We start from the raw sequence: 15079 nt of genomic DNA, 5'->3' as shown, positions 1-15079 counted from the left end.
AGGCACTTTCTCAAGGGCAACTCACTGGTCAAATTTGGGGACTGCCAGTCCTGACTCTAAATTATTTGTCTCTGACCTGGGGCCTTCCCTGAGGTCTCTACACCCACCTTCAACTGCAACAAGTCCACACTCATCTCAGAACTTACTGATCTTGAGGATCCCAGAAGAATGAGTTCAGGTCTGGATTCTCCCTGGGGGTTTTGACCAGGGTTCAAAGACCTGAGATCAGGATAAGGGTCAAGACCCACAGTTATTCCAAGAGCTTCCAGCAGTAAATCCTGCCACCCCAGGGGGAAAAAATCATTACAAACATGACCACCCGAGAGTCCTTAAACTCATACACAAAGTGAATTTCACACACCCCCAACTCAGAGGCATCTCCTGGATCTCTACACCAATTCACCTTCATTACCACTGCTCTACCCCCTGAAAGAGGACAGGAGCAGAACAGAAATAGCTTTAAGGTGCATCCAGAGAAAGAGTTGCTGATCACCTTATAATGCCTTGAGGGTAAAAAAGGAAATAAAGACTAGGTGGAATAATTTTTAAAATAAAAACAAAAACTGGGAAGATTCACCACTGCTGTTTTGTTTTCAGATTAAAGTCTGGCTCAGAATATTGAGTTTCACCACAGCTAAAATCTGTCATCATTCTCAGCATCTATTAGAGTTACCACAGATAAAGCTTTGCATTTTGTTAAGATATTTAATTATTTGAGCTCTCCATGCCTGAAGACAGGCAGGCCTGGGATTAAAACTTACCTCAACATTTGTCAATTGTATGACCTGAGAAATGTAACTTTATCTAAGTCTCAGTTTTTCCATCTGTAAAGCAGGAGTAAAGACTTAATGACATATCACTTATAAAGTGTTTAGAACAGTGTCTGGTGCATGGAAAATATTCTATAATCCTAGTTACTAATATTACCATTATTATATTGAGAAAGATCCAGAATACAGTCATTTTATAATAGTGCTAGGTATATTATTCTAGAATGCAATCTTTGGGGCATTTTTTTTAAGTGTATGAGACATTATCTTCAACATACTACCTGACTTTGCATTTGGTTGTCCAACCAATTTTGACTATTCACAATTTAAAAAAAAAAAAAAAAAGGTAATCCCTCTATACCTGGCCAACCCTTCCCCTCCCTCTGGCAAACCATCTCTCAAGCTCTGTCTCTCCTCTCGACCACTCTCTCTCCCTGACTCCTTTACAAGAATAAGCATAACTTACCAGTTGAAGCTGGTGGTCAACTACACTGTGAATGTTAGTGTAAAAATGCACTATCAACAGCTCCATCAATGCGTGCACAGCCCAATGAAAAGGTTGTGTTTTGATTTGCAAAATGGTATCTGCAACAACTGTTCCAGGTAAACAAATATCTCAAACCACCTCTTGACCTTATTTGGGGTTCAGAAGCATTGTCTTCTTATTTTTCCAAGTAGAGAATCTGATCACAATTCTTTCTCAACCTTACCCCCACAGCCATTGCTCTTCACCTCCCAGTAGTGTAAAATATATCTCCCAAATACACTCGCAGTCCAAGGACTTTGGGCCCCTATGTTTGTGTCTTCTGTTCCAGAGAAGGTAGGCTACCACGTCCTTTCCAGACTCCTCCTCAACTCCATCGTGCAGACGCCCAGGACTGCAGCCTCACCCCCCTCATTCTATACTCAACCTGGAAATGACCAGTCATCCCTTGGGTCTCAACGCTTCCTATAACGCAGACATCCTCCCATTGGCCACCAAGTTCTCCCATTTAGATTGGCCTCTGAGGGTTTTCAATCCACAGTACATCTCTAACTGGAGTGCCCTGTTGCCAATTCAAATTAATCTTGAGGCAAATAACCTCAAAAAGTTAGAGATAATGAAATGAGCTAGTAGTGAAGAGATGGTGTAGCCAGAGCCTCTGTTCACACTAACTAGCTTAGTTAAGCATAACTCACTTTCTCTTCTTATAATGAAGGTATGGTCTGGATAAGGCACTACCTGATAGCTCTAAGATCCTAAATGCCCACCTTCCCCATGCCAAAAAAAACCCACTTATTTATTCATACAACAACTATTGAGCATCTAATACTGCAGAACTACATGCCTAGCATTGTGAGGGATTAAAGATCATCCCCCCAAAAGCTTGTCATCTAGAATATATCAACTGTAAGAAACGTTAAAAGATAAAGTCACAATCAGAAGTACTTATAAGGTAAAAACTTTATAAGCCCGTTATCAACACACCAAGCCTGAAACTGATTTTCAATATGTCTTTTCTTCTCTGCATCTAGTCTTTTACCAAAAGCTTTTTACTTTTCCTTTACATCATTTCTTAAATCTGTGCTTTCCACTAAGCTCTTAAGGGTCACATGCTTAAATGCAGGCTTGGGCAACTCTCCGCTCTGTTATGATTTTACCCCTTCACCAGCACTCCCCAAACGGATCCATGAGCTCTCATCAAAATATTAGAATCACCCCATTAGGCTGGTTTGACTTGGCCACTGTCTTGCTATTCCTCTAAGGTGGCCTCCCCTGTATTACACAATATCCACCTTAAATCCCTATACAAGGGGTGCCGGGATGGCTCAGTTGGTTAAGCGTCCGACTCTTGGTTTTAGCTCGGGTCATGATCTCAGGGTCATGAGATCCAACCCTGCATCATGCTCTTCACTCAGTGTGGAGTCGGCTTCACATCGTCTCCCTCACCCCACTCTCTATCTCAAAATAAGTAAAAAAAATCTTTTTTAAAAATCCCTTTACAAAATGAGCCATACTTCACCTCCCACGAACAGTGGCTGAGAACATACTTAGTGCTTGGTGCTGGATGGGATGTCTAAGTCATAGGTTTTAAGTTCTAAGAGCTTACAAACTGATCAGGAAGTTGACATGTGCTAAAATATAATAATCAGGGATACTAAAGATGATGCAGACACCAGCAGCACAGACAACAGTAATACATGCTATAGGGCTTGGAAGAGGGAGAGCTTTCTGGCTGCAGTAATTAAGGAAGTCTTCAAGAAGAGATCACACCTGAGTTACACCTCGCAGTGTGGGCAGAACTTCAGGAAATGAGGCAAAAAGGCATTCTAAGCCAAAGGCCAATGTGACTGAGGCTAGAAAGGAGGGAGGTTTCAAAATCAGCAAATTTGTAGGTGGGGCTTGAGTGAGAGGGCACTTTTTAAAAGGTTTTTATAGGGTTTGATCAAGCTTAGTAATAGGAATGACTAATTTTCAGATTAAACCAGAGTAAAAGAAGGTAGAAGAAAAAAGTAATGTTTAAAAATCTACCCAAACTGTGAAGAGAGTATTATCAGGGGGATGGTAAAAAGAGCCCTAAAATCAGAAAACCTGGGCCCTAGGCCCAGCTTTGCCAAGGAGGGGCTCCAGCAGCCACAGCAAGTCATTTAACCTCATTGGTCTCGGTTTTCTCATTTGTAAACTGAAGCAGCTGAACTGGCTGACCTCAAAGGTCTCTAACAGTCCAAAACTAAACCAACTGTATATTATTTCTGCCATTAAAACATTCATCATGGGAGGGGAGAGGCTGGAGGGAAATGCAGATTTCTGTGTTCCTTTTTCATACAGGTTTCTCTTCCTGAACTAAAAATTTCTTTTTTCCTAAACTCATTAATTCTCTATATATGTCTCCCACATCATAAATTTAACTTTACCTAAATAAAGTTCAGTGTGTACCCCCTGATCTAAAATTTTATGACTCACAAGTTATCCAAGAAATTTGTGCAACGCAGCTGTAGCCTCCCACAAGTGTATCCAATACCGCAGCCCCAGGGTAAAATATCTGGGTATGAGCCGTAAAATGTGACAGGGTAAATAAAGGACAGAAAAGTGAGAACTCTTGCTGCTCATCTAAAATATCGCTTTCTTTTAATAGCACCAAATTAAACCTGAAATAACTGTAATGTAGAAAAGTAAGGGGCAGGGGTGGGGAATCTTACATTTTAAAAAGTTTCTACTTTAAAATGCTGCTGAAACGCGTGAAGTGTTTGGCACTGAAATTCGCTGAAAGTTGACATTTTTTACGCCGCATCCAGAGGCCTTCTGCTCTAGGAAGGCAGCAAAACCAGAAACCACGAAAGCGATTTCACTTCAGCCCTATTGATCCTATGCACCAAAAGACCAAAAGCAAATAAAATCACTCAACAGAATTCGAGTGGAACAGGCTGGATCAGAAAGCCTCGGCAGCAGCCACCCAAAGTTTAAAAGCGCCAGGGGGATATAGAAAAGTTAACAAAATGCCTAACTTCAAGCAGGGAATCATAATTCAGTTCCCAGGCTTACTATGTAAGCAGCATAAATGCATGATTTAACACCTGCCCGCACTCCATGCTGCTGGGACTAGGCAGGTGCGCACCCAGAGGTCTGAGGACGCCGCACTGCACAGCCGGGCGCGGGGAGCCGCCTCTCGAAAGAGGGAAATCGGAGAGACTCCCCTCGAGCCGCTGTGCGCCAGCGAAGAAGTAAATCTTTGTTTTCTACCTACCGTTCCAGCCTTCCTCTCAAATCCCACAGCCGCGACGCGTACCTGCCGCAGCCGTCGAGCCCGCAGCTCCCGTTCGGGTCCCGAGCACTCCCAGCTCCACTCTGCGGATACCTCTCCGCGGCCGCCGAGCTGCTGCGCTCGCGCCACTACGCATGCCCGGCCGGCATCCAAGCCAGCAAACCCTTAATCCATTTGCCAGGTTTTAGCTGTGGCTCCTAGGGGAGAGGACCCAAGCCCCGGAGCCTGAGTTCCGCCCTAGAGTGGAAGACAGGTTGCAGATGCTGGGAGAGGTGGATGGACGCTGTGGCAACGTTATCCCTATTACCCTCAGTTACTCAGTACGTACTCCACCAAACCTAAAGCTAACCATCTACATAATTGGAATGAGCTTAGCTGAGTGGTCCTAAAACTTGAGCATGGATCAGAATGAGTGGGAGGGCTTGTTAAAACACAGATCCTGCAACAATTGTTTCAGATTCAGTTTGCCCACAGTGAGGCCCGAGGATTTACATTTCTAACACTTTCTTAGGGGAAACATGCTACTAGTCCTGGGACCACACATTGCCAACCCCTGGTCTAGAAAAAAGATATTTGATATTAAAACAGGAACGTTCTCTCACCCCCCCCACTCCCCTTCTAGGATTTCACATAACATTTCCTCTTCATTTAATGGCCACACCTGTTTTAAAAATACATACATACAGGGGCGCCTGGGTGGCTCAGTGGATTAAGCCGCTGCCTTCGGCTCAGGTCATGATCTCAGGTCCTGGGATCGAGCCCCGCATCGGGCTCTTTGCTCAGCGGGAGCCTGCTTCTCTCTCTCTCTCTCTGCCTGACTCTCCACCGACTTGTGATCTCTCTCTCTGTCAAATAAATAAATAAAATCTTTAAAAAAAAAAAAAAAAAAAAAAAAAAAAAAAAAAAAAAAAAAAAATACATACATACATACATACAGCTCACGCTCAAACAAAGGTGGGACATTTCCTCTAGCATGTGAGTCAGGTAAATGGAATGCATCCTAAAGAGTTTGGGCATACTTTTTCTGTAGCATAATCTATAGCTGTGGTCCCTTCCACTCTCCAGGCAACAGGAGAGTTCCTATTTTGCTGCCTCATTAACTCAAAACCCTGTGTACCCCCTTAGTGTCTAGGGCAATACCGGGTATCAGGGGGACCAGAGAGATGAAGAAGAAGGATGTTGAAATTATTTTAGGAACCCAAAGGAAATGATAAGCAACTAAATATAGAAGTAAGTAAGTCAATAAGGATTTCTACCTGCTTTCTAACTAGAGAAATCAGTGAATTTAGTATCCTTATCTAAGCCCAGATAAGGACTACATAAATTCTCACAAAGTATTTCTTTCTTTTTTTTTTTTTTTAAAGATTTTTATTTATTTATCTGACAGAGAGAAACCACAAGTACACTGAGAGGCAGGCAGAGAGAGAGAGAGAAGGAAGCAGGCTCCCTGCTCAGCAGGGAGCCCGATGCGGGACTCGATCCCAGGACCCTGAGATCATGACCTGAGCCGAAGGCAGCGGCTTAACCCACTGAGCCACCCAGGCGCCCCTCACAAAGTATTTCTTAAAAAATAAAATACACCTCTGCTGTATAACCTAGCCATTCCATCCATAGGTATTACCCCAGAGAAATTAAAACATACATTTACACAAAGACTAACACCAATGTTCATAGAAGCTTTTTTTTTCCACAATAAGCCCCAAACCAAAAGAAACCCAAATGTTCGTCAACAGATGACTGAATAAACAAAATGTGGTACATCTATGGAGTGGAATAATACTCAGTAACAAAAGGAAAGAATTATTCATACAGGCTTCAACATAGATAAATCTAAAATCATTATTATGCTAAGTGGAAGAGCCCAGAGATAAATGTATGATTCCATTTATATAAGAAGTCCAAACTAACCTATAGTGACAAAAAGCAAATGAAAAATCACCTAGAGTCAGGGGTGGAGGGAAGGATGAGCTGCAAAGGAGCAGTAAAAATCTTTTGGAAATGATGGGAATCTTATCTTGATTGTAGTAGAGATTTCACAGGGACATACAGCTATCACAATTAAACTACATACTTTAAACTTATGGAATTCATTTTACATAAATTATTTCCTAATAAAAATAAGAAAAAAATTAATCAAATATTCCAATGAGCTCTTTACTTACTGGGAATATTGACCAAGATAAATTCATGAGGAAGCATAGACCCTAGAGATGGTGTAATCTGATTTGAAAGGAAGACAAAAAATAAAAAAAATTAAAAAAAAAGAAAAAGATAAAAAGAAAGAAATCATCCTCTGTAGAAAAGCAAAAAAATAATCAACATAAAATGTCTGAAACAACTCATCTCTAAAAATAAACAACCCCAAGATGTCATTTGTAAAGCTATTGCTGATTAAAGTATTTCCCAAAAGTAACTCCAATTAGAAAAGAGAAAATAAAGCACATCATTATAAATGCACAGCCAAGGGTACCTGGCTGGTGCAGCTGGTTAAACATCAGACACTTGGTTTCAGTTCAGGGTGTCATCTCAGGGCCATGAGATCAAGCGTCACATTGGCCTCTCCTCCTGCCCCCTCCAGCTCATGCTCTCTCTCTGAAATAAAAATAAAATCAAGAAGATCTTAAAAAAAAAGAAGAAGAAGAAGAAATACACAACCAGGGCATAATAATTATAAAGAAAACCATTATCTGATGAACTGATTTTATTTCTAACAATAAGAAATAAAGTTTCCAAACTATGTTTCCAGGAGCCTGGGGTGTCATGGCGATGATAAATAAGCAGGACTCTGGGTCAAGGACCCCAGTGCCAAGAGCACACTACTTCCACATTGGATTATTCTCTGAGATTTTATTATTAAAGAGTTCCACTGATAATTAAAAGATCAATAGTTTGAAAGCAACAGAAGTAATGGCATCACGTAGGAAGAATTCACAAAGAGAAGATGCTATATTTGGTGGGCACAAGTATTCTGATCAGCAAAAACGTACATCTTAGTTATAATACCTTATGTTCCAGTTTTTCCATAATACTCCTGATTTTTAATATTTATTTATCACATGAATTTATGTCTAATCATGTGCTTCAACTAATAAAATCACCAACATAAATTGAAATAGGGATAATTTTCTGGGTCTTCTACAGTTTACATAAAATATTAGTAATATATTAATATTAATAACAACATAGCTAAGAATTATTCTGCTCCTAGTTTGTACCAGCATTTATTTAAGTATTTTACATTGTTTTCTCATTGACTATCCATGACAACCTTAATAAGCAATCCTCATTTTATAGGTGAGAAAACTGAGCACAAAATACTAATTATTTTTCTCAAAATAACACAACTAAATGATCTCAGGGTCCTCGGATCGAGTCCCGCATCAGGCTTTCTGCTCAGCAGGGAGCCTGCTTCCTTCTCTCTCTCTCTGCCTGCCTCTCAGTGTACTTGTAATTTCTCTCTGTCAAATAAATAAATAAAATCTTTAAAAAAAATTAAAAAAAGAAAAGTGCATTTTATTTAAAGACAATCTTTGCTAATTTCACATTTTCCAAGGAGCTTCTGGATTATTAATTTATTTTCCAGGGTTAATGATATTGAGAAGGAGATCATAAAGAGCAGAATTTCAATAAGCCAATTAATAACAAAATCAAAGAAACACTTTGATAATAATACTATAATAGTAGGGGACTGGAACACCCCACTAACTGCAATGGACAGATCATCGAAGCAGAAGATCAACAAGGAAATAAGGGCTTTGAATGAAACACTGTACCAGATGGACACCACAGATTTATTCAGAACATTCCATCCCAAAGCAACAGAATACACATTCTTCTCCACCACACATGGAACATTCTCCAGAATAGATCACAACCTGGGTCACATTTCAGGTCTCAAAAGTTTGGGATCATCCCCTGCATATTGTCAAACCATAATGCTTTGAAACTGGAACTCAATCACAAGAGCAAAGTTGGAAAGAACTCAAATGCATGGAGGCTAAATACTATCCTACTAAAGAATAAATGGGTCAACCAGGAAATTAAAGAATTTTCTTAAAAATTCATGTAAAGAAATGAAAATGAAAACACAACTATTCAAAACCTTTGGGATGCAGCAAAGGTAGACCTATGAGAGAAGTATATAGCAATACAAGCCTTTCTCAAGAAATAAGAAAACTCTCAAATACACAACCTAACCCTACACCTAAAGGACATGAAGAAAGAACAGCAAATAAAGCTTAAGCCCCACATGAGAAGAGAAATAATAAAGATTAGAGCAGAAATCAGTGAAATAGAAACCAAAAGAATAGAAGAACAGATCAACAAAACTAGGAGCTGGTTCTTTGAAAGAATTAATAAGATTGATAAACCCCTGGCCAGACTTATCAAAAAGGAAAGAGAAAGGACCCTAATAAATTAAAGAGGAATTAAAGAGGAGAAATTAAAGAGGAGAATTAAAGAGGAGAAATCACAACCAACACTGAAGAAATTAAACACTGAAGAATTAAAGAGGACTTTAACACTGAAGAATTAAAGAGGAGAAATCACAACCAACACTAAAGAAATACAATTATAAGAACATATTATGAGCAACTACATGCCCAAAAATTAGACAATCTGGAAGAAATTGATGCATTCCTAGAGACATAAACTATCAACACTGAAACAGGAGGAAATGGAAAACCCGAACAGATCCATAACCAGCAAGGAACTTGAAGAAGTAATCAAAAATCTCCCAACAAAAAGAGCACAGGGCCAGATGGCTTCCCAAGGGAATTTTACCAAACATTTAAAGAAGGATTAATACCTATTCTTCTGAGGCTGCTTTGAAAAATTGAAGTGGAAGGAAAACTCTTTTTATAAGGCCAGCAGTATCTTGATCCCAAAACCAGACAAAGACCCTACCAAAAAGGAGAATTACAGACCAATATTCCTGATGAACATGGATGCAAAAATTCTCACCAAACTAATAGCTAGTACAACCCAACAGTACTGGTACTGGTGACCACTTGGTCACCACGACCAAGTGGGATTTATTCCTAGGCTGCAAGGTTGGTTCAACATCCACAAATCAATCAATATGATCCACTACATAATAAAAGAAAGGACAAGAACCATATGATCCTCTCAATAGATGCAGAAAACCATTTGACAAAGTACAGTGTCCTTTCTTGATTAAAAACCTTCACAGTGTAGGGATAGAGGGTACATACCTCAATATCATAAAAGTCATCTGTGAAAAACCCACAGCAAATATCATTCTCAATGGGGAAACACTGGCAGCTTTTCCCCTAAGGTCAGGAACACGGCAGCAATGTCCTCTATCACCACTGCTATTTAGCATAGTACTAGAAGTCTTAGCCTCAGCAATCAGTCAACAAAAATCTTGAAGAAATAAAGAACATACAAGAAATAAAAGACATCTGAATTAGCAAAGAAGTCAAACTCTTACTCTTTGCAGATGACATGATACTCTGTGGAAAACACAAGAGACTCCAACCCAAAACTGCTAGACCTCATACAGGAATTCAATAAAATAAATGGAATTTATTTATAAATTCCATTCATTTAAAAAAAAAATAAAGTTAATGCCCAGAAATCAGTTGGATTTCTATATACCAACAATGAGATAGAAGAAAGAGAAATTAAGGAGTCGATCCCATTTACAATTGCACCTAAAATCACAAGATATCTAGGAATAAATCTAACCAAAGAGGCAAAGGATCTGTACACAGAAAACTATAGAACACTCATGAAAGAAATGGAGGAAAGACACAAAGAAATGGAAAAATGTTCCAAGCTCATGGACTGTAAGAACAAATATGTTAAAATGTCTATGCTACCTAGAGCAATCTATACATTCAATGCAATCCTTATCAAAATACTATCAACAACAAATAATCCTAAAATTTGTATGGAACCAGGAAAAAACCCGAATATCCAAAGGAATGTTGAAAAAGAAAACCAAAGCTGGTGGCATCACAACTCCAGACTTCAAGCTCTATTACAAAGCTGTCATCATCAAGACAGTATGGTACTGGCACAAAAACAGACACACAGATCAATGGAACAGAACAGAGAGCCCAGAAATAGACCCTCAACTCTATGGTCAACTAATCTTTGACAAAGCAAGAAAGAATGTCCAATGGAAAAAAGACAGTCTCTTCAACAAATGGTGTTGGGAAAATTGGACAGCCACATGCAGAAAAATAAAATTGGACCATTTCCTTACACCACACACAAAAATAGACTCCAAATGGATGAAAGACTTCAGTGTAAGACAGGAATCCATCAAAATCCTTGAGGAGAACAGAGGCAGCAACCTCTTGAATCTCAGCCACAGCAACTTCCTCCTAGAAACATCCCTGAAGGCAAGGGAAGCAAGGGCAAAAACGAACTATTGAGACTTCAACAAGATTAAAAGCTTTTGCACAGCAAAGGAAACAGTCAACAAAACCAAAAGACAACTGACAGAATGGGAGAAGATATTTGTAAACAACATATCAGATAAAGTGCTAGTGTCAAAATCTATAAAGAACATATCAAACTCAACACCCAAAGAACAAATAATTCAATCAAGAAATGGGCAGAGGGCATGAACAGACATTTCTGCAAAGAAGACATCCAGATGGCCAAGAGACACATGAAAAAGTGCTCCACATCACTTGGTATCAGGGAAATACAAATCAAAACCACATTGAGATACCACTTCATACTTGTCAGAATGGCTCAAATTGCCAAGTCAGGAAATGACAGATGTTGGTGAGGATGCAGAGAAAGGGGAACCCTCCTACACTGTTGGTGAGAATGTAAGCTGGTGCAGCCACTCTGAGGAAGAGTATGGAAGTTCCTCAAAAAGTTGAAAATAGCACTATCCTATGACCCAGCAATCACACTACTGGATATTTACCCTAAAGAAACAAATGAAGTGATCCGAAGGGGCACATGCACCAGAATGTTTATAGCAGCAGTGTCCACAATAACCAAACTATGGAAAGAAACTAGATGTCCATCACAGACGAATGGATAAAGAAAATGTGATATATATGTACAATGGAATACTATGCAGCCATCGAAAGAAATGAAATCTTGCCATTTGCAATGATGTGGATGGAACTAGAGGGTATTATGCCGAGCTAAATAAGTCAATCAGAGAAAGACAATTATCATATGATCTCCCTGATATGAGGAATTTGAGAGGCAATGTGTGGGGTTTGGGGGGTAGTGAAGGAAAAAGTTAAATAAGATAGGATTGGGAGATAAGATAGATAAGAGACTCTTAATCTCACAAAACAAACTTAGGGTAGCAGGGGAAGGGGGTATGGAGAAGGTGGTTGGGTTATGGACATTGGGGAAGGTATGTGCTATGGTGAGTGCTGTGAAGTGTGTAAACCTGGAGATTCACAGATCTATACCCCTGGGGCTAATAATACATTATATGTTAATAGGGGCACCTGGGTGGCTCAGTGGGTTGAAGCCTCTACCTTCAGCTCAGGTCCTGGTCTCAGGGTCCTGGGATGGAGCCCCTCATCGGGCTGTCTGCTCAGCAGGAAGCCTGCTTCCTCCTCTCTTTCTCTCTGCCTGCCTCTCTGCCTATTTGTGATCTGTCTGTCATATAAATAAATAAAATCTTTAAAAAATACATTACATGTTAATAAAAAATAAATAAAATGGTGCTCTGTCTACCATGTAGAACAATTCCAAATAACATCAGCATCACTTCGAAGCATTTTTAAAATTATTAAAAATAAAAATAAATTTTGAATTATTAAGTAATTTAAAAATTACTTAAAATGAAAATTTGGGGAGTGACATCACAAGTTGTTCCTGACATTGCTCTCCCCTCACAAGAAGAACAACCAACACTTATTCAAGAACAAGAAACCACTGAGAGAATCCTAGAACACAGGGGTTAGGTTGAAGCACCCCCATGCACCCAGAGACCAAGACAGACTACATTAGAAAAGAGATGCAGCTGCATGTTGAATGCATTGCCCCTCCCTCAGAAAGTTCAATAAGACAGGCCTCTCCTGAGCTTTCAGTTCCTCTAGTGGAAAGAAAGAACCCAGGAGGGATAATCAGCCTTCCCCCATATTGTGGATCACTTTTGAGGAGGTCCTACTCCAATCTTACACCACAGGAATTACATGGGAGTCTGGGGGGCCCAGCTAATGGGAATCTGACTGTGATGGAGGAGGAAGGGCTTGCAACAACCAGCATATGGATATTGGCAGACAGAGTTCATACCTGCTTTGTGCCAAGTAGTAATCCTTACCAGTGGTTTTGTTCATCTGCAGAACCAGGTCAGAGACGCACACTGACCAGGGAACTCAGTGAAGAACAGATGTGCCTGATTTGGATCCTCAGATGAGGAGTTTTGCTGGCCCTAGAGCCCACTTTGCCTATGCCAAAGAAAGGAAATGAGCCACAGCCTCACCCACTTTGGAGAGTGACTTCCAGTCCCATCTGACCAGAAGTGCTGGTGAAAACAGCTGAAAGCTGTGTGGCCCAGTGGCACTCAACAGAGAAAAAACAGAGCTGACAGTTTGCAGAGCAAAGCCAGTGGTTCTATTAAACCAGAAAATTTAGGGGACAGGTTGGCTTGAGCTTGGACAAAAAAGAGCTTTACCAGTTTCAGAGCTTCTTCAGCTGCACCTGGCAGGAAATCTAATTCATAGTCCTGCTCATTGCTGATTATAGCTTTCCATCTCTCTGATCAAGTAGCTTAACCAGAGTACAGAGGAAGGTGCATAGCCCATTTAACAGCCCTACATACAGTGGCATTTGAATAAAGAACACAACCTGTGACATACCCCTCTGCAGAGCAAAACCAATGGCCTCCTCACTTGAGATAGTCAGGTCTGATTAGGGCCCGCAAACAATGAAGTGCACAGGCTCTGGGCTCTGGCCTGCTACCCTGCCAGGGCAGGGAAGCTAATTCATAGCCCCACTTACTAGTGAATATACCCAACCATCTAGTAAGACTGATTAGAGAATTCAGGCACCAGCAGAGCCCATCCTTTAATCTTCCTTGGGTAGGGAGCCAAGCCTGCAATCCTACCCAGCTGCCGTCAGTCGGTGACATGCTCCCCCATCCTCATCATCAGAGCTCAAACATTTGCCTCCTCCCAAATTAAACCATAATAGCAGGCCCACCTGCCCCAAGACATTACAAGCAGACACACCCAGAAATCCAAATTGAGCTGGTAAAGAACTATCTCTGCCAAAGCACACCTGTGGAGTCTGGAAGGGAAGCCCCATTTCTCACACTTACAGATACCAATATAAAGAATCAAAGATCACAACAAAATCAGGTATGTACAATACCACCAAAGGAAATCAATGAAGGTCCAACAACTGACTCTAAAAAAATGGACATTTATGAACTGTGAGACAAAGAATTCAGAATAATTTTCCTAAGGATGTTTCATGAACTACAAGAAAACACAGACAACTAAACAAAGCACAAACAAAACAGGAAATTTGACAAAAAATAGGAACAATTAAACAAACAAACAAATAAAAACACAGAAATCCTGGAATTGGAAAATATAATAAATTAATTGAAAAGATTAATGGTTTCAAAAATAGACTTGAACATCCAGAAGAAAGAATCAGTGACCTGGAGGATAGGACATTGGAAATCCCTCCATCAGAGGAGTGAAAAGGAAAGGAAAAAAAAAAAAAGAAGAAAGAAAGAAAAAGAGTAGGGGCACCTGGGTGGCTCAGTGGGTTAAGCCTCTGCCTTCGGCTCAGGTCATAATCCCAGGGTCCTGGGATTGAGCCCCACATCAGGTTCTCTGCTCAGCAGGGAGCCTGCTTCCCCACTCTCTTTCTGCCTGCCTCTCTGCCTACTTGTGACCTCTGTCTGTCAAATAAATAAACAAAATCTTTAAAAAAAAAAGAAGAAGAAGAAAAGAAAAAGAGTAAAGAAAGCCTATGGCAATTATTAGGATACAATGAAAATAAACAATATTCACATTATGGGATTTCTGGAAGAAGAAGAGAAAGAGAAAGGGACAAAAAGCATATTTAAAGCAATAATGGCAGAAAACCTCCTGAACCTGAGGAGAGAAATGGACATCTAGATCCATGATGCCCAAATAACTCCAAATATGTTGAACCTAAATAGGGTAACAATGAGACACATGATAATTAAACTGTCAAAAGTCAAAGACAAAGAAAGAATTTTAAAAGCAGCAAGAGAAAAGGGTAGTTACATATAAGGAACCCGCCATAAAACCATGGTGGGTTTCTTAGTAGAAACTTTTTAGGCCAGGAAGAGAATGGGATGACATATTCAAAATGTTGAAAAAAATAACGATTAACCAAGAATTATCTAACAATGCTGTCCTTTGGAAATGAAGTAGGGACGCTCCAAACAAATAAAAGCTGAAAAAATTCACCACCAGACCTGCCTTCCAAGAAATGCTAAAGGAAGTTCTTTGAGTAGAAGTAAAAGGAGGCTAATTAATATCATAAAAACACAAAAAAAGTAGCATAAATCTCACTGGTAATTGTAATATAGAAGTGTTGTTAGATTCTACAATATGGTAATGGTGGTAC

General features: G+C 40.0%; 1 protein-coding gene across 6 annotated transcripts in view; it reads right to left on the bottom strand.

The window, feature by feature from the left end:
• The window catches only part of PLS1 (plastin 1), a 116564-nt gene extending 111929 nt beyond the window's left edge, over positions 1–4635 (bottom strand). For 2 of the 6 annotated variants that reach the window (XM_045088473.1, XM_045088476.1), the window contains exon 1: positions 4496–4628. The gene's annotated coding sequence lies outside the window, so the exon portion shown is untranslated. Of the gene's footprint in view, positions 1–4495 lie in introns of all 6 variants that reach the window. The other 4 variants (XM_045088475.1, XM_045088479.1, XM_045088478.1 and 1 more) reach the window with 3 other exon arrangements.
• Positions 4636–15079: the final 10444 nt, after the last annotated feature.

This window comes from Mustela putorius, unplaced genomic scaffold (assembly GCF_011764305.1).
Source record: "Mustela putorius furo isolate JIRA1106 unplaced genomic scaffold, ASM1176430v1.1 tig00003834_pilon_pilon_pilon, whole genome shotgun sequence".
Taxonomy (NCBI): Eukaryota; Metazoa; Chordata; class Mammalia; order Carnivora; family Mustelidae; genus Mustela; species Mustela putorius.
The sequence above is the reverse complement of the archived record's forward strand: the minus strand, read 5'-3'. Positions and strand labels throughout refer to the sequence as shown.